The sequence below is a fragment of the Rhinolophus sinicus genome, linkage group LG06 (genome assembly GCF_036562045.2).
Source record: "Rhinolophus sinicus isolate RSC01 linkage group LG06, ASM3656204v1, whole genome shotgun sequence".
NCBI classification, from domain to species: Eukaryota; Metazoa; Chordata; class Mammalia; order Chiroptera; family Rhinolophidae; genus Rhinolophus; species Rhinolophus sinicus.
Genome location: NC_133756.1, coordinates 1,484,541 through 1,507,669, shown reverse-complemented (window position 1 = coordinate 1,507,669; position 23,129 = coordinate 1,484,541). Strand labels below are relative to the sequence as shown.

The 23,129-nt window shown below is 53.9% G+C and overlaps 1 protein-coding gene across 2 annotated transcripts in view; it reads right to left on the bottom strand.

Annotated features, from left to right (window-relative positions):
* Positions 1-23,129, bottom strand: part of CASZ1 (castor zinc finger 1) — a 150,150-nt gene that overhangs the window by 71,344 nt on the left and 55,677 nt on the right. The gene's annotated exons all lie outside the window — the stretch shown is intronic.

Sequence of the window (23,129 nt, the reverse complement as noted above, 5' to 3'; positions counted from 1 at the left end):
TCTTCTAACCTGCTCCCTCCTGTCCATTTGAAAAAGCAGGATCTCCACCAGGTGTCAAGAGGCTACTCCCCCAGCACATGGCATGAGTGAGGATGGGCGGGCTCGAAATCAAGCCCTGTCCCAGTCTAAAGGCAGGGCTCTGGCCTCCTGTCACCTGGCCTCAGTCTCCAAAAATGTGGACAATGTCTTGTATATGAACAAGAACAGGAAGGGGTCGTGAGGAGGAGAATAAGAACACAGAGAAAACTGACAAAACTAGCTCGATTGTGTGTGACGATCCTGTTGCCTTCTTCCCATTGGCCACTGCGCCCGTCCCGGTGTGGCCTGACCCTCCCTCTGAGAGCCCAGGCAGCCTTGCCCATGTCTTCCCCTGGCCAGTTCTGAAGTGCGGTGGTCTCGCACCCAAGCCTGGAAGTCCTGGGCTAGCTTCTGTTCATTTGCTGTCAGGCTGCCTAAGCAAACCAATGAAAACTAATCATTAATTATAAAAGAGAGTGAGAAAAGTAGAAAAGAGAGGAGAAGGTGACAGGCAGAGATGGCAAGGAGGAAGAGGGAAAGTGGGATAGAGAGGGAAGACCCAGGGGGCCCGCAGGAGCTCTAAGTGGGGGTCATGGGCCTGGGAGCTGGGAGGGACCACGGGCTTCCCCCGCACAAGTGTGCTGGAGTGGACAGAGGGCAGGAAGGAAGGCAAAGATGGTGCAGAGGGGCCTGACACGGGCCAGGGGGTGGAGGGAGGCCAGGAGAAGAGGGCGAGGGGAGAGGGAAGGGTGAAAAAGCTGCCGGGACCAGCGTACCAGGACCTGAAGGGGCCTCACCCATCTGCAGTCCTCTCCGGCTGGATCCACCAACTCCCCAGGACTTGGCTTCGGACTGTCTCATCCCCCGCTCCCCGGCTCCATATTTATGAGGCCCCGCTGATTACGCAGCCCCAGGCCAGGCTCCTGGTCCCTGCCACCCCTACCTGCTCCCAACCCTCTCAGGCCATGAAGGCTCAGGGCAGCTGTCGGCCGCCCATCTACCCCCCAACTCTGTCTCCTGCCCCCTTCCCCCATCCTCACACACACCCTCTCCCTGGCCCGGCCCTTTCACAGGGACTGAGGCCATGTCAGCCGGCAGCTTGAGGAGGGGGGCAGCGCAGACAACAAGGGGCAGTGTCATGGAAACGGGCACTTTCCCCGAGAAATATTCTGTTTGGCCTCCTTCCTGCATTGAGGAGCTGTCAGGAGCCTGAGTGAGAGCCACACCACCCCTGGACCAGGCGTGACAAAACCTATTTTCTGCCTCAAATTTGATTGATTAAAAAACTTTTTAGGAAAACCATGTTAAAAGAGTGAAAAAAGAGAGGGAAAGAGAGAGAGGGAGGGAGGGAGAAATAGAGGAGAAAAGAAAGACAGAGAGAATAGAAATGCTCCCGGGGGAGAAGGGCTGGGGAGAAAGGCCACAGGTAGGGGCCAAACAGTTACCCCGGCAATGATGCCAGGGGACGTGTGTCAGTGGGACAGTCAACAGCATAACTACAAAGGTCAAAGGAAGCCCGAAACTTTTACACAGTGGTTAGCGGACAATGAGAGGCCGAGGAACCCCACACAATCCAGCAGGTGCCGATCTAGACGAGGTGTGGGTTGCCTGTCCTGGCCTAGGCAAAGGAGCTGGCACCCCAAGGCAGGCAGATGGCAGGTGGGGGTGTCCGTCCAGCACCTCTGGATTGGCTCTGGGTGTTTCCAAACACAGTCCTGGCTAGAATTTGGCCAGAGTCTGAAAAAATCTGTACGCGGTCAAGAGGGAGACTGGTAGTTTGGGGGCAGGAAAGGGGTTTTCCCACCTGTTCTCTCAAGCTCTGGCTGGCTCAGGGAACACTTTTTTAATAAATAAGCTGGAAGGTACTTGCTGACCAATGTCCTGCAAGAGAGAAGCCTTTGCTGGTTCAACACCAGCCGTGGGGCTCTGGCTCTCCTCCCTCCCCATCTCAGACCTTCTGGCCCAGGCCCTCAGTTCCTTTGCTGGCTGCCGCCCCGCATGGTACCCATGCCTGGTTTGCCTTCTCTCTTTTCCCATCTCAGAAACTGAGACAGGCTCGGCCTGACTTGGGTGGTGATGAGAGACCCTGCCTTAATACCTCAGGGCTCCAGGAGAAGAGCCAGCCTCCCCACCCCTCCTGAGACCCAGGAGGAAGAAACTTTTCCATTCCTAGAAGCCAGAGGTGCCACAGATCTTCCTGGCAGGACCCATCCTCTCCCCAGGAAGAGGGGTCCAAGGCAGCGGCCAAGTTTGTTCTCCCTCTGCCTAAGGGCCTCAAAGGTCAAGGTGAGGAGGGGTTCTGGCCAAGGAGTCAGCAAGGTTTCTCCAGGTGCTGGGAGTGGTTGCTCGGCAACATCCAATCCAGCCTTTGCCAGCTCAGGGCTCAATGCAGGTGAGGCAGTCAGTCAGTGCCTCCTTGGATAGATAGGTATGTTCTGCAGGCAGATGCACAGAAAGACAACACTGCCAGGTACACTGACCCTAGATCTCTCCCCATCCCTGCTCCACAGCGACCATCACGGATTGACTGAGTGTACATGAGGAAGATAAAATATCCGGCATCCCTGAGAAAGAGCAGCGTCAGGAAGACTCGGGTTTGAAGCCTGCCTCTGCCACCTACCGCCACATGGCCTGGTGGGGCAGGCTGTTTAACATCTCCCAGCCTCAGCTTCTTCAACTGAAGAGTGAGGGTATAAGAGTCCCCACCTCAAAGGTAGTTCACTCAGTAAATATTTCTTGAGCACCCACTATATGCTGGATACCGTCCTAGACCTGGAGAATAGTGGCCAACCAAAGGCAGCCCTCATGGAGGTTCCATTCTTCCACATGGCTGCCGTGAAGACCCACTGAAATGATGTTTAGCGCTACGGTCTGGCACATAGAAAGGGCCCAATAAATATTAGCTGTTATTAGCTTTCAGGGTCCCTGGCTTCTTAACACGTTGAGTACGGACCACGAGAATCTTCACAAGGGATTTAAACCCCGCCGTACGCAACGTGTTAAGAGAGACCACAATTCCACTCCTCGGTATATACCCAAGAGAACAGACAAAAGGGACTCAGAACAAAAACTTGTGCATGAATGTTCACAGTAGTTCCAGTCACAATAGCCAAAAGGTAGACACAACTCAAGTGTCCATCAACAGATGGCTGGGTAAACAGCATGTGGCACATCCATACAATGGAATATTATCCGACCATGAAAAGGAATGAAGTTCTCATGCATGCTACCACATGGATGGACCTTGAAAACATTATGCTCAGTGAGAGAAGCCAGACACAAAAGACCACGTATTGTATGGTTCCATTTATATGCAATGTCCAGAACAGGCAAATCCCTAAGGACAGAAAGCGGATGAGGGGTTGACCAGGGGTGGAGGGGGGGGGAAGGGAAGTGGAATGGGGAGTGGCTTCTAATGGGTACAGTTTTCTGTTTGGGGTGATGAGAAAGTTCTGGAATTAGACATTGGTGGTGGCTGTACAACATTGTGAATGTACTTAATGCCACTCAATTGTACACTTTAAAATGGTTGCAACGGTCAATTTTATGTTACGTGCATTTTACCACAATAAAGTAAAATGATGGAGAAGGAGAAGCAGCGGCAGGGAGAGAGGAGGAAGACATGCCCAGATGGTAGTCAGCATAGGTGTCAGATAAGCGAAGCAAGGGGGCGGACGGTGAATCATCACAATCTAGGATGGGGCCTCTTTCCCTCCTGTCCTCGAAAACAGCGAGGCCTTCCCAGGCCTCTGCAAGATTCACTTTGTGACCACTGACAATAAAGGAAGGCAGTGGCTCCCGTGATGGGCTTCCCCTTAGGACACGTCACTCAAGTGTCTGTGAGCCTGCATCCCCAGGGCTACCGTTTTCCTGCACACACATAGCGCGTCTCCTCTCACGTGTGGGTCCCAACACGCATGGCCCTGCCCATCCATCTCGCTGCCAGGCTCCCAGATAACTTTTGCTGTGGCCCAGCCTTGTGTTGCAACAAGCTGCCTTCCAGATGAGGAAGGAGGGTCTGAGTCAATGACTTCCCCACTCGCAGGGGCTCTAAGGTTCCCCAAGGTCAGGGAGTTCCACCTTGCAGGGAAAACTGAGAATAACGGGAGCCAGGCCCTCAGGGTGCCCCCCAAACCCTCACCCTACCCTCCTGCCTGCTCCTGAATGCTGCTCACACATAAACCCCTGCCTTGGCCCGGGAACTGTCAGGAGATCAACAAACAAAAGCTGCTTCTTGACAGGGAGTCATTTATATTTTAGCTTCGTTCCATTATCCTAACGAATCCTTCATCAGCAGATGCAATATTAACAGCAGAAAATCAGCTCATTACATCCGGGGGGATTTCATCAAGACGGCAATCATGTATGCAGCTCCCCAAGCCTTCAAGAGGCCAGTGTGGCTGTTATTTATTTATTTTGTTACTTATTTATTTAATTTTGGGGGTTCTTTCCACATAATTGCACCGCATCTCAGATCTTTAATAAATAATTTGTAGGTCCTGACCTGCAGACAGCTTTGCTCACTGCCATGAGAACTTGCATTAGCCAAAATATTTACCAATATTTAGAAGTCATTAGAATCAGGAGGCAAGTGGGGAGGGGGTACTCCGTTCTTCTAGAAACAGCGTGGTACGGGGCTATGGTGCTCGGCTCTCACTGCCGTCCTCCAACTCCCTCTCTTGGTCCGAGGGGAGCTGTCTGGACTGGAAGCTCCCGGAGGGCAGGCCCACACTGCTTCTCTGGGCTCACTTAGTTTGAGCAGGGGATTCCTGGGAGCTCCTTAGAGAGGGGTATGACCATCCGTCAGGATTCCTGTGGGCCTCTCACCACTGACGGGGGACCTGGCTACCGGAAAGGACCTGGTACAGCAGCGAGAACCTTTCACATGCCTGAGCTGGAACATTCTTTTGGGGTGGCACTCCCTGGCCCACCTGATGCCGGGGCGCTCCGCAAAGGAAGCTCTCATGGTCCTCCAGCAGCCCCTGGCTCTGTTGTGGCTGAAAGTAAAGGAAAGTCTGACCTGTTGCTCTCGGCTTCCCAAGGTTATGCCTCAACCATCAAAGGAAAGAGAGTTCGGTTAATCCAGAAGGCAGACCTGTCCCACTTTACAGATGCGAAAACTGAGTTTCTACCAACTTAAGCTCTCTTCCTAAGGCCACACAGCTAGGAAGAGGCCCAGAACCAGGACTTACCCGTGAAGTGGCTCTGCTGTGCCTCCATTCTTTCCGCTAGGCCGAGCTTTTCAGTGACACAGCCCAGCCTCCTGGAGGTTCCTGGGTCTGACCCATAGGCTGAAGTGGCTACTAGGGCCGACAGGCACCCCCTGCCACCACTACAGCCTAGCCATGCTTTCACAGGTTTTTCCCAGCGGGGTCTGGATTTCTGCCCAGCCAGGAATGTGCTCCCAGGATGTCAATTCTAATCTCCCCAGCGCTCTGACAGAATTAAGCTCCAGTTTGTCCGACAACATCCCAAAGTTTCAGAAACCCAGGGCAGACTCTCTAATCAGGCTGCAGGACAAAGGTCTGGCCTGACCCTGTCACTTCCATTTACTTCTCCTGTCTGTCTCCCGGCTGCGGCCGTTCTGCAGCTTCCTCCACCCTCTGCCCTTCTCTGGCCAGCTCAGCCCCTACCCTTTCCTCCAAGCACCCCTGTTTCTCCGCCCAGCATTTCCCCTCTCTAAGCAGCAGGGCTAATCCTGCTGCTCCACTATACAGGCAGAGGAATCCCTATGAGAATGACCTGCAGCTAGCACTAGGCCTGCTGGCCTCACCTTGGCCGGGCCTCCGTCTGGTTCACTGCCTCTAGGGAGGTCACAGGCTCAGCTCCTCCTCAGCTTTCAACGCAGTTTTGTTCAAACTCCGCTTGCCTTTCTTTAGTCAGTCTACCTCTGCCCCCGCCCCAGCCCCCCGTAACTGCCCCTAAAGCATCCTTTGGCCTCACCCAGCCTCCATCCTATTTGAGAGCTCAGCTTGTGGACCCTGGAAAGCCTTGGCTCCTCAGCCATGTTTGGGGACACAGATGTGGGCAGAGACCTCCCCTCCTCAACCAACCTTCAAGGCACCAAGAGGAACATGGGGTGGAGAGCAGCAGTAGCAGCCCTGAACCTGGGATGGGCAGGGCCCCTGTGAGGACCCCAAGCCCTTGGCTCTGCTACACTGTGGCCATTAGAAAGGGGTGAGGACCCGGGAGCTGGACAGCTGGACCAGGTGCTCTGTGCAGCCAGAGGACAGCCCCCCAGGACGCTGGAGAAGCAGAGGTGCCTCCTTCTCCACTACCCCCAGTACCCAACTCTCTCCCCTTCTCCAAGGCTCTCGGCTGTCGTATGGACCCAGAGACTGATACCTACCTCTGTTTCCAGAGGAAGTCAGATGCACAACTGGTCGGAAGCACATACAAAGAGATGTGGGTGGGGACCATGGCTTAAATCTGGTTCACTCATATCAAAAGATTCACGGGGAGCAGAAGGCAAAGTGGGGAGTGTGGACAGTCAAGAGGACACCAGTGCCGCTGTGCGTGAGCCTGGGCGCTGACCAGAAAGCCGGATCTGGGGATGGTGCTCCCCAGAGAAAGCAGAAGCAGGAAGGCACATATGGGGTACAGAGAAGGCTTAAGGAAGAAGCAACAGAAATGGAAATGTCATTCTGTCCTTTTGCTGACCCTCCAGAAGGCACAGGAAATCTAGAGTGGCCAGGATAGGGGGCTCCCCAAGAGCCGCCCAACTGGCAGGGAGCCGGAAAGTCCTGGAATACCACAGGTAGGCAGGGCCATGCCACTGCTCCCCTGGCCTCCCCCTGTGACCTGGGCAGAGACCTCATCCTGGGCATGGAGGCCGGTCCTACACAGGTGCAACCTTCCCCCCGCACCAGCGTCCCAGCCACGTTGTAAGGAGTGGGGACCTCCCTCTGTCACTGACAGTCTCCTGCGTTCTGCCAACCACCTCCCCCATGCCCAGGCTGGCCCTGCCTTCACAGCACAGCCAGCCACAGCAGCATGAAGGAGTCACCTAGGATTTACCCTCTGCCAAGAGACTTGGCTGGGCTAGGCTGGTGGAGGGATAGGAGCAGGAGATACAAGCACCCAAGGAGGACGACACCTCTCTTTAACCAGCCCTTTTTCTGGAAGAATGCCAATAATTATAGTATTTTTTCACCTAATAATGGAAAATTCTACAAGCTCCTCCTGGAGAATGGAAGAATGTCGCCTGTTGGTACTTTGGAGAAAGCCCCTGCAGTTCCCACTACACCCACCCCCAAACTCCCACCCCTTTCAACTCCACAATACCCCGAAACTTCCAACTCTGCTTCTCTGCCCTTCCGTCTGCCTCACCTTTCCTCCCTGGCTGTGTTGGGTGTTGGTGAGATGTTAGGCTTTTTCTTTTTTGCAATTTATCAGCAGATTGTGTGGAGCTGAGTGGCGTGAGCCTCACCCTGCTAAATAAAGCTTTGGTATTTCTGATAAAGCCATCAAATTCCTTATCACACTGACACAAAGTGCATTTAAAGAGACAGACACCCTGTCCCTCCCTCCCCACCAGCCCCTGCTCCCTCCACTCAGTTCAGATTTCCAGCTACTCAGGTTCTTTTGGATCAGACACCAAATACGGCCCCTGAGGATGTGGAGGGACGAGGGGAGAGGGGACAGGCTGGCTGCCCTCTCCAACTCCTACCCACCCATGCTGCTGGCACCCTGACCAGTAACTCAGGTCCACGGGGAATAGCATGTGCTTCCTGCCCAACTCTGGAACCAGAAGGGAGCTATCAATAGACACGTCCTGCAGCAGGGGATGTCCTCATAAACAGAACAATCCTGTGTTAGGACAACAGCAGGCAGCTGGAGGAAGAGTCCCCAGTAGGCTGCTGGGCCTGCAAGGCTGCCCGTGAACACACCCGGTCACCTCAGCCACCGCGGTACCAAAGCGGGGGGTGGGGGGGTGGAGGGGGTTTGTGCCAGGATGGGGTCGCTGGGGCCGCTGGGGCCCATTTAACATGGAGCTGACTGGCATTCGCATCAGGCTTGACCACAGGCTCAGCAAAGCCGTGGCTCCTCACACAGCCCTGTGAGGTAGACAGAACTATCACCCCATTTGACAGAAAGAGGAAACCGAGGTCGGCCAGAGGCCACAGAGCCAGTGGCAGGCCTGGCTGGGGCTCCAGCCCAGGCTGGCCAACAGCTCTGCTGAGGGAAAGACACTCTTCCCCTAATTGAATTGCAGAGTTTACCCCTAGGCCAAGCTCCCGTCCGGCTCCCCTTTACGATCCCACAAAGACAGGCCTTCCTAGAGTATGTCCCAGTGCCCTCTCCCACCTCCCCAGCCCTAGCTCGGCAGCCCAGGCCCTGCGCCCACACACAGCCTGTTGGTTGAGGAATCAAATTTATTATTTTTAATTATTTTGATTTATCAAAGCAGCAGCTACAATCATATTAAACCAACTTGGCTTCTTGGCATTTAACAGATACAGCTGCCGCAGGATTCCCCCAGACTCCATAAAACACCCAGCCTGTCCACCTGCTCTCCAAGGAGAGCACCCGAGGCCCCTTCTTGAAGAACCCCAAATTTGAGGGCCACAAGCCCCTCTCCCCAGTCTTGCCAGAAGCACAAGTCGCACAAGTCACTGAGGACCAGACAGTGGGAATGGAACAAGTTGGGACAAAGCTGCCAGGTGCTTTCAGAAACTATCACCTCGGTTGCCCAGCCTCGGAGACCCATCCAGAGTCCTGATCCACCGGGGAGGAGAGTAGACCCAAACACCCCGTCCTCAGCTGGCATTTGTGGGGGCCTCCACTATCCCAGGCCTGCAACTGGGCACTCAACATAGATGAGCCAAATGACTTCTCAGACCCCTTCCCAGAGGAGGAATCACTGACCCCTGTTTGCTAGGGAAGAAAGTGAGGCTCAGAGAAGGAGGTCATCTGCCCGAGGCGCACAGCACATAAAAATTGCCAGGCCAGAACTGAAACTGATTCCGACAGAATGAAGAGCCCTCGAGCTTTGACCATAACTCACTGCCTTCCCCTCAGAGTCACGAGCAGTGTTCCTCACCCAGCACTGCGGTGAGTGGAAGAAGGTAGAGAAGAGAAGGGACCCGGAGGTTCAAGGTGATGGCCCAAGTCTGCCCACACCAAGCAATTAGAATCTGGGTGCTCGGAAGAAGGGATCCTTGGGAGGCGGCAGTGTGGGGCAGGCAGCCCCAAACCAACATATTTCCATAGGTGCCCAGGCCCATCCCAGGGCACAGGGAGAGACTGGCCCACCTGAAGGGCACAGGGTGTGGGGGGTACACAGGTGAGCTGGGCCACGCCCTCGGGTTCGGCCCAATCCCTAGGAGCTCAGGAGTCTGCGGCACAGCGAGGCCAGAGCCAGCAGGGCATAGAGGAAGTAGGCAGTTAAAAATTCTGAGCAGAACTGCACACGAAGAGCACGGGTGATTTTGGTAGGCCACCTCCAGGATTCAAGGGCCTACCACCCACTGAAGGCAGCTCCCCACCTCTCAGGGGAAGGCAAGTCTTGTAAACACGGGTGGGGCTTCTTGGGGTGAGAAGACACAGAGGTGCAGGGAGACAGAGGCGCAACGCAAGTCCTCTGACTTCATCCACAAAAATCACAGGGGGCTGCCATCAAACCAGGAGCCAGACTCCCGCTGGTCCCCAATGCATCACCCAGAGGCCCCGCGCCCTGGTGTGAAGAGCTCGACTCTGGTTGCAAGTTCTGCGCTCTGATGGGCACTGATGGGCCTGTAATCTGGCCTCTGGGAGGTTGAGTTTCCTTATCTATCAAATGTGTACAATGATAGTGCGAATGTCAGAGGGCTGTGGTGAGGATTTGGGGAGACCATGAGTGCAAAGCTCCGAGTAAAGTGTCTATACGTTTGCTATGCGCAAAACGCGGTGGCACGGGGATATAAAAGACAGTTTCAGGAACATAATCAAGCATGTTGTAAAGATTTTGTAGAGGGGCACATAGCTTATTAGAGAGACCACTTCCTGGACGGTGTAGGTGCCTGACCATTACACTGTACACCTGAAGCTGAAGTTGAATAATACTGAATGTCAACGATCATTTAATATATATATATATAGTCACAGGATATGGAGTACAGCGTAGGGAAGAGAGTCAATGGAATTGTAATGGATTTATACGATGTCAGAGGGGCAATAGATTGGGGGAGGGGGTTATCACTGCGTGAGGGGTGAAATGTCTAACTATTACCTTGTTTTGTACACCTGAAACTAACAAAGAAAAAAGTGGTGGTGATGGTGGGGCGGTCATCGTCCTCGTCATCACCATCATCACCCAAGCGCGTCTCTAACCAGGATACAGCACTAGGGATCGTGGGGGCTGGTGACAGCAGAGAGACTGGAGAGCAAGTGCGATGTGGCTGTCCAGCCACCCTGCTATGCTGCCCCAAGAGCCTGGGGGAGCTCAGAAATGTCTAGAGGAGGCAGTCCCTGGTGCCTGCCCAGCAAACTGGCTAAAACAGCCAACAAGTACCTAGACTTTAAGGCACGTGGGGGACTGGGGGGGGGGGAAGGGGGCATGGAACCATGACGACTTGTGACAGTCACATTTGCCTATCAAAAAGTGTACATTCACGCTGCTTTCCACGGGGATTCATGCCCTAATATGGGCCCAGCAGCTTTCTGGGTTATTTCGAGTGTGTGTGATAATGACTCCAGGCTTTGCTTCTGCTGCCCCCAGAAAACTTTCCATCTGGGGAGAGGGAGGATGGTTGTCAAAGGATGAGAAGGGAAGCCCAAGGTCAGAGAGTGTGCAGTAAGTGGGCACAGATGAGGAAGCCAAGGGGATGGGAAAAACAGAAGGCTGGAGGAGTGGGCCCACCCAGCGGCAAGGTGACAGAGGGAGGACAGAGAGCTGGGTAAAGCGAGCCAGAGCTCCAAGAACCTCTCCCCTTGCCCACTGCCCACTGCCCTGGGGAAAAGCACCCAGCAGGACAGCAGTTGGGCCTCAAGCCTGCGTCCTTGGCCACAAATCCAGTGGGGACCCCTTTTGCACAGGGACCACACTGGGCTTCTGGGCCTTGAGCAACCACTCAATGCCTGGGGGCCCCTGGGCTCCTGGACTTACTTATGTATTAATGAACTTCTGCCCAAGCTGGGCCCATCAACTTCAGACTGTACAGGGTTAACTCCAGATGGAGGGGCTGGCTGGCTTTGCCTTCACTCTACCTCAATTTCTACTGCTCCCATCACCTACCTCCCCCACCCCCTGATCTTAGGGAAAAAAAAAAAAAAACCCATCAAAATAACTATTTTATGTCTCCAAATATGCAGATCATTTTCTTTAATGAAAGATGCTTGACGTCTCCGATCCAATTAATATGCAAATGCAGGAGAGGATTTATTTGTGACATTCTGTCTGGGTGAGAGAAAACAAAAAAGGCCTGTTAACCAAAACACTAATTGCTGTGACTGATTGTCACATATCATCATTTTCATAGGATCTCCTCCATTCCCAGCTCTCAGGGAGCTTGAAACCAGGACTCATCCATGCAGTCATCAAGGAGAAACAGGGCAACCGGCTACCTGCCGGCCCCTCCCCACCAGACCTATGTGGGGCCAATTGACGGTGGAGTTTCCCACTCGTTCTGGTCCCATGGGGTATGTGGCCAACCGTCTACAGAACTTTGCCAGTCCATCTCCCTTCCCACGCCACACTTCACCACGTAAGGCACTGATCTGCCGACCAGAAGAGGGAGGCTTGGCCCCCTGGATCTGATCGGCTGGGGCAGGCCGCACCCCTTCCTGTCTTGTTCCAGCACAATTGCTTTTTTTGCGGCCTGCTGCTAGGTGGGAAGCAGAGGCCGACCCATGTTCAGAGGAAGGAGAGGGAGCCTCTTTGGGTCCTCTTGCTTACCACCCTCCACTGGCTCTTCTTGTGCTTTTCCCACTGTGTCTTACACCTCGAGGCCCTCACAGCACTTGGTAAGAGAAGTCACCTGGGGAAACTGAGGCAAGGCACAGCATCCTCTCCTTAAGATGATACAGGGAGTCGGTGGAAATGTTTGAAGACTACTGGGCACCCACTGAGGCTGGGCAGACACCTGCATGTTAACACCCCCGCCCCATGCCCCCATGACCCAAGTGAAGTGGACGGGTCAGCTGTCACAGCCTTGTCTCCCCTGAGCAGCTCTGACCCCTCAGTAGGATCGTGAGGCTTCCTTTAGGGACAGCGGGGAGGGGAGTGAGTGCTGACGGGTGTCCTTATTCCCAAAGGCCGAGGGGGTACTGAAAGACATATTTTGCCCAAGACACTGGGTAAAAGACAAGAGGGTCCTGGGTGCCGCACAGTTCCCAATTCAAGGCCAAGTAATGGAAGAAGAGTTGCTAAAGCAGCCTTCTTTCCCACACAGGGACCGGCGGACAAGGGGAGACGGGCACAGCCTTGGGGTCCCTGTAGCTTGGAAGGCTGATCTCTCACCATTCGCGCGCAAACACTCGGGCACTCAAAGAAGGCCTCTTCTACCTTCCTGCCTCCTCTCTGGAACTCCCCCGAGGATCCAATGGCATTGAAAACTGGGGGTCGGGAAGCCAGAGTGAGCAATGCCGGGGACTCATGAGGGGTACAGAGCCCAGCTGAGCGCACAGTGAAGGGCTCTGCATCTTGCAGGAAAAATTACGGTTGAGCCCCAGACACCGTGGGTCAGCGAAGCAATAGCCATCTAGTGGGCACCGATGTAGATTGGCCCAGGGCTCCACGGCTGCCCCCAGTGGGGTATGATGGTGGCAGGAAGGCAGACCCATCCCAGTTGACTCCCCGTCTCCTGCTCTGGCCCAGCTGCTTCCCTCAGGCAACTCCACCGTGGGCCTGGGGAAGAGCTGGCGCCAGGGCAGCATGGGGCAGACACTCTCCCCCCAAAAGGCCTGCCCCCGCACCCCAGGAACAGGCTCAACTGGATGCCGTGCGGGGGAGCTTGGAAGCCTTCCGGGAAGAGCACAGCCCTGGCACCAGTCCCGCCGGGAAGGAGGTGAGCTGGGTCTGCCACTCTGTCTGCCGCTCACCTGACTCGCGCCCACGGTGGCTGAGCACCAATGGGGTGTGCGTGGGTGCAGACAGGAGGCGCGCATCATGGCGCCAGGAGCCAAAGGGGGAAGGGCGGGTGGCTGGGGAGTGGCAGCAGGTCGGCTGGTCAGCCCAACAGTCTCGGCTGTAAACCCAAGGCTTGAAGGTCCCACCCACTAGAATGGGATGAGACGAGTATCCTCATCGAATACTGAGCCTGTCATCCCCAGCCCAGGAGCACCCGCTTTCCTCTGATCTTGCCCGCCACCATCAGCTGAGTGAAAGGGGGCAGGTCTTGCTCCTACTTGGCTTGTGCCCACCCAACGGGCACTCCCAGGCACAGCCTATGGGTCACTGGGGTTCAGGGAACATAGATGTGGTCTCAGTGTGCCATGATTTTGAGCCCCTTTAAAACCAACCCATCTGTATATTAAAACCTCCCATAAAACAAAGGAGTAAGTGGCCGTGGCTCTGAGCAGTCTATCAAAGCTAGATGCCTGCCCCCCACCCACTGCCCCACCCTTTTCCCTGGTGCCCACGCGGGGAGCAGCACATGACCCCCGAGACACGGCAGCCTGGGGTATGGAAGGCATCATGAGCAAGGTTGGGTCAGGCTAGCCCAGCTCCTGGCACTGGGCAGAGAGGCTCTGGGCTTTGCAGGCGCCTTTGTTGCAGCTCAGAGGGAAGGCCTGGACCCCAGAGCAGCCAGCTAGAAGCTTCCTCCCTCCCTCCCTCCCCCCATTTTCTTTGGTCCTGTCTCCCACTGTCTCTTCCCCATGGTACAGGTCCTCCAGGCCCAGATGTCCGATTGTTGATGTCTCCCTAATTCCCTCCTGCAGCCTGGCTGCCCTCACAGTCAGCCTACTCTGGCCGTCTCAGGTGGCCGCCCCAATTCAGCATTGCCTCAACTTCATGTACCCCAACCCGAAAGCCCTCCTTCCCCTGAACCTTAGGGTTCTGCCCAAGTCCAAACCACATCAGCAAGGATTAGCCCCAAACTCACACCCACCCCTTGCTTCTGCCTGAGTCTCCCCGATCATTCAGGTTCTTGGGGACAAGTCTAGAATCTGTTTTCCAAATATGGACCTTGGAGCTCTTACACCACTGGGCACTTTCAGAAAGGTGGACGAGTCCCGCCATCTTTGCTGAAAGGGGTGTGAGGTTAACGCCACTCCAGCTTTAAAAATACCCCAGCATACGATCCACAGGGTTAGCGCAAAGGCCACGTGGTCAGAGCCGGACTATAAATAACCAGCAAATCATTTCCCAGAGCCACGGCCCCCTCCCCAGCACCAAGAACCTTTCTGAGGAAATCAAAGTGAATACAACTGTTACCAAGTCACTACTAAAATATTTACCAGCCTGGCCAAGTGCCGAAGGTGCTTGGCACTGAGTGTTTGCTTATTTACAAGGCTGTTTTAAAGGGTAGAAAGCAAAATAAGGTAACCTGAGCTATGAAACCGAGGGGCCAGGTGGTACCTCCCAGCTGTCAGCTGTCCCAGGCACACAGGGCACTGGAACAGCACTGGTGGAGATTTCCCCAAAATGGGTTGGAAAAGTGAACAGACAGGCATTGGAATAACCCACCCAACAGGGGGTGAGGGCTCAGGCAGTGGGAGCAGAGAGAGCAGTTGAAGTTAGAGGCGATTTTCCCCCAGCCCAAATCACTGGGCTTCACACAAGCCCCCACACTGCCCCTGGACTCGTGCATCCCCTCCCAGATGGGCTACAGGGGCACTGTGCCCTGCATGGGGGGCCCTGGTCGGGAGAGAGGATGCACAGAGGAAGGCAGGCGGTGGGGGCCCTCAGAGGATGACATAAGGGGGACATACGGGGACCTGAGGGAGAGAACACACTCAAGTTTCTTCTTCCTCTTTCTTTGAAGTTCCCTTGTGGTTTGAATTTAATTTTGATTTTCTCAACTTTAGCAGATTGAAGTTGAAATAACCTACAAATTACTTAATGTGTTGTAAATCTGGGGGAATTCAGGAGTAATGGGGACCACATGTTGGCCGGGAGGAAGCCCACAGAAAGCTGAGGGAAGGCAGCCCTCGCAGACACGCAGGTGGCTGTTCCAGACGGGGACGGTGGATGCCTGTGCTCCCCTGGAAGGAGGGGGCCTGGGCTCCCCTAGGGTGGGGGTAGGATTCCCGAGCTGGCCAAGGAGCCATGGATGGACACAGCGAGAACGTGTTAAGACTGTGGACTGACCAAGTCGCTGCCTGGGGCAGCCTGGTGACTGTGGACAGGGGGCAGCCAAGTCGGCTGGGTGCCAGGCGCCTGCCAGCCCCCTCGGCCGAGCCAACACCACTACGCTGGCCCTGCTCCTCTGGCCTCACGCTGCATGTGTGTGGCTGTCAGCTGAGCTCCCACCTCCCTTCTCCCCCCTTCCGCCCTCCCTCTTCAGCAGATTTCTCTCAAGTACTAAGCCATATGGTTCCAGTTAAGCTCCATATTTTTCCTTGTCGATTGAAGAGACACACTTTCCTCTTTGCCAGACAGTTTGCAGATTGCTCTGTTGGCTCAATTTCTTATTGGATTTCTCAAAAAACCTGACATTTTAAATTAATTTACAGCCACAACAAAAAGAGTTCAGAATTTTAATGGTGTTGTAAGTAATTTTTAGGTAATCCACTCCAGATTTTGATATTAACCTTTGAAACCCGAGTTCATTCAGCTACTATGTTACAATACCCAGTCAGATTCCAGGCCTGGGGTAGGCCTGACTGGGGTGGGAGGCAGAACCAGGGTTCTAGGGAGCCCTTCCTGCCAGGAAACCCCAGACGGGTGGTGCCCAGGGGAATCCTGGACCAGAGAGTGACAGAGTGACGATGGGGTCAGAGAGGATGGCAGGGCAGGTGGTAGAACATAGAATGTGGGGGCAAGAGGGCCTGCTGAACATTCTAGAAGGACCAGCCAGACTCCGCAGAGGCAGCATGCCCAGGGCCCCTCAGTAGCAAGAGCAGGGCTCATGGCATGCGAGAGGCTCCACCTCAGTGCCCCAGGAAATAATGGTAACAGTAATAATAATGATGACAGCTAACATTTGCGGAGCACTGACTGTACGGCAGGCAGAGTATTAAGTGCTTTGCATACGTTATCTCCCTGACGCCCAGGGAAACCACCTATGGGGTAGCTACTATCCCTGCGACTACTACTAATATTAATTGTTAACATTTATTGAGGGCTTACTGAGTCCCAGGCAGGGCAAAGCTCTATATACATTGCCTCATTCAGTGGTAACAGAAACCTTACATACCCACATTTTACTATTCATACCCACATTTTACTGAGGACGAAGTGATGCTCCGGGAGGTGAAGCCAGGTCTGCCGTCGGGCTGCTACTGAGCAACAGCCAGAGCTCTGGCTCCCCATCTTTCTGTGGCTCATCCTACACCTCGCTTCTCCTTTCACAAAACGCTACAAAATACGTATTGCCATCCTTGGTCCTCCTGCTGGAGCTAAAGGGAGGTGGTGAGGAGGTGTGGTCCTCCAGGCTGGGACCTGCCGCGGACGCACGTCTTCCCTGAGCTGCCTCGGGCTCAGCGAAGGCCACACACCAATCTGGACAAAGGAAACTCCAGGCATGGGGAGCACAGCCCTCGCCAATGTCTTTACTAGGCTCTGGCACCGAGCGGCCCCTGCCTGGGTACGGTGCCAGTTTACTACACTAGCAGATTGTTAGCATTCCTTTCCTGCAGGAGCTTCCCAGGGCACCCAGGAAAGGCGATGCAAAGATGGGGCCCCAGCCAAGGCTGTTCCAGTCCCTGGGGGGCCTGCACTTTCGCAGGGATCCAGGACTCTGAACGGAGGCCAGAGAGAGGCTGGACAGCAGCTGCCCTGAAACCAGGGTGTCTTCCTTACTTTTGAAAATGATTCAGGGGGTGGGTGAGCCCCTGCCAAATCCATTGAGATGTCATGTAGATAGTATGGAGTCTGGAGTCTGCCTCCCATCGTCAAAGCCAGGACAACGGGAGGGGGCTGGGAGGGTGACCAGAAAGAGTTCACTTTGTAAGTGAACAGAGCCCCGGAGCATGTGAGTGAAGGACTGAGGGCTGAAGTGAAGGCAGAGAGGGGAGTCTGAGAGTCAAGGTCAAGCCTGCAGCCTGTTAGAGAGGGCAGAATCAAAAAAGGGCATGGACCGGAAGCGAGAGGGTGATGGGGGAGCTGGGCAGAGGGAAGAAGGGCCCTCAGCAGTTCCAGGCCTGGGTGAAACTGGAGCCTAGGGTGTCATCAGAGCAGAGCCATGAGGTACATGCCTTTCAAGTCCCACCCACAGCCCTCAGTACAGGACGCGGCCCTCGAACCCCGTGCACTGGCCATCTATTCAGAACTATCTGCTGTTGCTATTCCAGCTGCCAGGTTTGTGCAAGGCCTTGGAAGTCCAGAAAAAAATCCAGCCTATCAGAAACTCAAACTCAAGAATCTCAGCCTCTTTATCCCCGGGGACCTGGGGATTCAGCATGGCCCAACAGTGTCCAAGCTGACACCAAGCCCAGGCCCCCCGCCTCTGAAAGGTTCTGCCCTCTAAGGTCTCTTCCTTGTTTCCCCTCAAGCCCCCCATGGGATTCCTAGACTCCACGAATGAGCACCCCCACCCTGCAAGGTGCTGGGGACCACAAAAGGAACTTCTGTCCTCTCTCCACTTGCATGGAGAAAAGAGGTCTGAGTCCTCGATTTCAGGACACCCGCGGCCCTGAGAAATAAAGGCTGGGACGAGAGGCGGGCCTTCATCTCCTTCCTGATCAGAGTTCTCAGAAGGGCCAGGCGGCAGCTGCCAGGGCTGCCTGCACCCGTGCCCAGACCACGCCCGTGCCCAGACTATGCAGACCGTGGAACCTGTGGAGCCCCTGGCTATCGGCCAGATGGCATGTATGAGTGTCAGGGGGCAAGGTGGGGGGGAATTCAGGCATTCCATGCCCCCGGCATCATGCCAACACGTGGAAGGTTGAACTCACCCCTGGCGGGATGCCACGTGCCCAGAGAGTGGGCATCTGCTGGCACAGCTTCATATGAGGAACGAGGGGTCCTACCACCGCCTGTCACTCCGGGCTTCCCCTGACATGTCGTAGGGGTAGGTCCACTTCTTCTCCGCATGGCACTGAGTATGGTGGCCCTCAAATGTCCCCTTGGCGCCATGCCCACCACATACCGTGGGCCATCCCCATTGGCACTGGGCCGTACATGGAAGGACTCAGACACTCTGCTGGACTCCAGCCAGGCTCCGAATGGCTCTCCCCACTGGCGTGAGGCCATAAACTGGGCATCTCTGGGTTTGGGCCCATGGTCCCATCTATTCACTATAACAACCCATAGGACTGACCTCCCTCCCATTCTGCCCACAGACAACCACATTCCATCATTTTATAGACACGGGAAAATGCCAGAAGCCTTAGTAAAATGACTTGTAATGTACAAACTGTATGTAAAAACTAAAGTGAAGGTCCTTTCCCTCTGATCACTGGGAAAATCCTGTCCAACTGATTACATTTTCATTTGTGTTCCAATTGAGGGAGCAAACCCCAGAAACTTTCCGAATTGTTTCCCTCCCCAGTTATCTACTGGCCTCTCACTCTCTTTCCAAGTCTTTCTTTTCTTGGCTTTTTTTATTATTTTATTTTTTATTTCCCCCTCTTGGTCAGGTTAAAGCGCTCCTGAGGGGTGATTGACGGGGGTTGCCATGGAGACCCTGGCTTGAAAAAAAGCCTCGTTAGTTGCCAACTCTGTGTGTTGTTGTTTTACAACTGTGACCGACCGTCACATGAGAGGGGGGACAGCTGGGGGCCGGGCAGCACAAAGGGGAATGGCTTTTTAATGGAGTGCCTGGCCGGCGCTTGAAGACTCAATAAAGAGTTGCTGGTGAGTCCCCTTGCTGGGCCAGGCCCAGCACACGGGGGCCGGAGGCCCTTTGTTCCTCCGGAGCTGGGATGGGAAAGTTGGGAAAACCAGCCGCTGAGAGGTGAAAACAAGAGGCCTTCCCCCACCGCTCACGGACAGCTATTTTCTCTCACTCTCAGGGTGCCCGGATCGCGGGGACAAAACCCAGTGTCTTGGACAGGCTGCCATGCTGGGGGAGGTGGTCGGGAGGCAGCTGGGGGAAAGGGAGTGGGAAGCAGAGGGAGGGGAGGGGGGGCACAGGCTTGCCTCTGGCTTCTGCCCCCACCACAGCCCTCAGCATGAAGGCAGGTGGCGGATGGGAAACTGGGCCACCTCGGGGCGGCGGACAGTGAGAGCCCAAGCTCAAGTGAGGCCTGTGCCCCAACAGGAAGCCAGAGCGCAGGCGTCCAGGGTCATGGACTGCAGGGTGGCTCCGGTCCCTCTGCCCAGGCTGCCTGTGAGGACCACCTGCTGTCTAATCCCACAGCAGCTCCAGGCGGGCCCTGCCCCCAGACAGAGGGAGCCAGGAGTTGCTGCTGAACCAGGCCAAGAACTTAGCCTTTTCTGAGGGTAGAGACCAAGAGCCAGAGCAAAACACTTTTCTTCAACCCTGACCAGTCTCTCTCTCTCTCTCTCTCTCTCTCTCTCTCTCTCTCTCTCTCTCTCTCACACACACACACACACACACACACACACACGCACGAGACAGAGAGACAGAAACAGAGTGAGAGACTGGGATGGCTTAAGGTAGAGGTTCTCCAAGTGTGGTTTGAGGGCATCCGGGGGTTCTTGAGACCCTTTCATAATAATACTAAGATGCAACTTGCCGTTTTTGCTGTGGTGACATTGGCATTCACGGTGCAAAAGCAGCAGTGGGCAAAGCTGCTGGCACCCTACCACAAATCACAGCCCTGCACTTTCAGTTTTAAAAAAAAAAAGCCATAGTCACTTAAGAATGTCCTTGATGAAGCTATAAAAATTGTTAATTTTTATGAAATCTTGACCCTTGAGTACATGTCTTTTTAATATTCTGAGGGATGAAAAGGGAAGTATGTGTAAAGCACTGGGGCTGCATACCCAAGTCCAAGGCTTGTCTCAAGGAAACGCGCTGAAAGCTGAACCAGCCACTTTTTTCCCAGGAAAACCAGCCATTTTTACTTGCAAGAGAGACTGACAGATCAGCTATGATGTTTCAGATTTGAGTACTTGGCAGACATTTTCTCAAAAGTGAACAAAGTAAGACTGTCACTTCCAGGGGGAAAAAAAACTGACAATATTTGTTGCCAGTGATAAAACCTGAGCTTTCAAGTGAAAATTAGACTTTTGGAAAAATATCTGCCACTGTGATTTTGACAGTGTCCTAAAACTTAACAGCTTTTCTGATGAGACCAGTGATGATACTAATGAATGTCATTTTTTTTAATATCATGTAATGAAATGCGTCAACATTTGGAAGATCTGCATTCCTCAGTGAATCAGTATTTTCCAGATGACCCGTGCGTGAAGTTACAAAATCACACAGTAGAGAATGATTCACTCAAAGTACCAGACAGATCTATGGGTTTTAACGTAACAGAGCATGCACGGTTGAGAAACACCACTTGCCAAGTTTTAGTGTAGTATCAAAGAAGATTATCACAGTTATGTGAAGGCTACTAAAACAGTCTCCCCTTTTCTGACGACGCATGTGTGGGAAGCTGGATTTTCTTCACAGACCAACAAAAACAACACAGCGAAGACTGAAAGCAGAAGCAGGTAGGAGAGTCCAGCTGTTCTCTGTTAAGTCAGACATTAAAGAAAGTTGCACAAATGGCTAGTGATGCCCCTCATCTCACTAAAATTTTGTTTTGAAAAATACAGTTATTCGCTCATCAAACATGTTTTTAATGTTAACATGTAATGGATAGGTCATTATCTTTTAATGAATTAATAAGTTAAAAATTTTTTTCTCAGTTTTAATTTCTAATATGGTAAATACAGATAGATATAACCCACATAAGCCAAAGCACTTTGGGGTCCTCAATACTTTTTAAGAGTGTGAAGGGATGCCGAAAACAACATGTTTGAGAACCACTAGCTTAGGATTGCGGGAACAGAGAGAAAGAGGGCAGAAAATATATCTTGTCAGGATTTGTGGAGTGGGGCTCAGAAGGGATGATGATTCTCTGCCCCCACAGTTGGCCTTGGACTTGGTAAGGGCCTGCCTGACCAGCACTGCAAGGACCTTTGAGGACAATTACACATCTACGGCGAGAGATACCACCTCAGGCAGGATGGCGACTTGAGAATGCAAAGGCTAAAGCAGGGTGAAACTGTATTGGCAAGTATTCAAAGGACTACCCAGGGGCCCTGAATGAGCAGAGGGAGAGTTAGAAGAGGCAGCCACTTCTGCCTGTGGCCCGAGCAGGGTCTGGCTCAGGATGGGGTGGCAGCCAGGTATGCAGGTGCAGTACGGCCCTAGGCCCCACTGCCCCATCAGAATGTAGAGAGGAGCTGGTGGACGGGGTGCCCAAGAATTTAGAGCCGAACAGGGATTCTTGCCACCAGTGTGCAATTCACAGGATGCCCTGGGCCCCTTCCCAGGGATGTGTTAATTAACTTCCCCCATTGGTCCCCATGGGTAACCAGGCTGGAAATGAGCAAAGGCCGCTCCAGCTCACTTTGCTCTGTTCTGACTGGGAAAACCAATGGTCCTTGGCCCCGAGCTTGGCTCTAGTGCAGAGATGTGGAATTTTCCAGGAAAACTTCAAAATCATCACTGAGAAGGGAAGACATTTGAAAACTGATCTTGAATAGGAGAAAGAAAAGAAAGGGCAGGCCAGGTTTCCCCAGATGCCTAGAACACAGGGGGCTGGAGATGTCAAAAGCAAAGTTACTGTGGTTTCATCTTACACCCTAAGTCTCCAGGACAGCAGCCAAACTTGACCTGGAGCCCCAGGTCATCCCCTTCTCCTGGGATTTGAAGCTCAGGGACCCACAGGCCCTGTGGCTTCTGCTGAGAGGAGTCTTTGGATGTCTAAAGCATCTATGTCCAGAGTCCCTACCACCTGAAAACCTGGGCAGAGGCTCAGGGTGCGGTGCCCTTTCAGACACACCTCCATGCCCATCTAACCCACAGACTGCACATTACATGTTAGGGTCTATCAGGGACAATGGCAGAAAGCCCTCTGCCTTCATCGCTGTTTTCAGAGAAGTAACTACGCAACTGCAATTCAGTGGGACCGGCACTCTGACTGCAAAGCTGTGGGAACACAGGGAGAGAATCCTAACTCAGCATCAGGCAATCCGGGAAGGCTTTTGGGAGGAGGTGGCATCAGAAGAGACAGTATAGTGTAGACAGTAGGAGTCTAGGATCCAGGGACAGACTTGGGTTTGAATCCCACTTTTTAGCTCTCTGATCCCGAGGCTTGGCCCCCTCCTCTATAAATTGCAGATGAATTAGTACCCACCTCATTAAGGGTGGCTGAGAGATTTAATGAAATAACTCAGGTAAAGAACGTGACGGGGGCTTACGACATACTATGCACTCAATAAATGTTAACTGTTACATATATATATTTCCCCCCCCTTCTTCTGCCTCCCCCCACCCCCCCATTCAAGCTGTTGTTTCCTTGTGCTCCCCCCCAGCTGAGGCAATCAGTTGCCAGTCAGTCGGCCGCTCACAGCAGCTCACGGCAGCTCTCACCAGCTGCCGGCCACTCATGATGGCTGCCGGCCACTGATGCTGGCTGCTGGCCGCTCACAGCAGCACACAGTAGCCTGCAGCTACGCCGCAGCCCGCGGCAGCACTCAGCAGCCCACCGCAGCTCACACCGACCTCTGGCTGCTCACGGCATCCCAGCTCCCGGGAGAGCCATTATTCACAATCTTAGCTGTAGAGGGCGCAGCTCACTGGCCCATGTGGGAATCGAACCGACGACCTCAGCGTTGGGAGCATGGTGCTCCAACCACCTGAGCCACCGAGCTGGCCCAACTGTTATATTTATAACCATGCAAGGCCCTATTCTCACCCCCAACACGTGGACCCTGGTAAGCACCCCAGTCTGGCCCATACGAGGCAGAGCTGCTGGCCAAAGCAAGAGCACTGATAGACCCCTGGCCCTATCAGCCTCAGCCCCGAACCTTCGCACACACCAGGCACGTACGGGGTGGGAGGGGACAACCGCAGTCCAGCAGATGAAAGACAGACGTGGCGGCTGCCCACCTCTCCTGG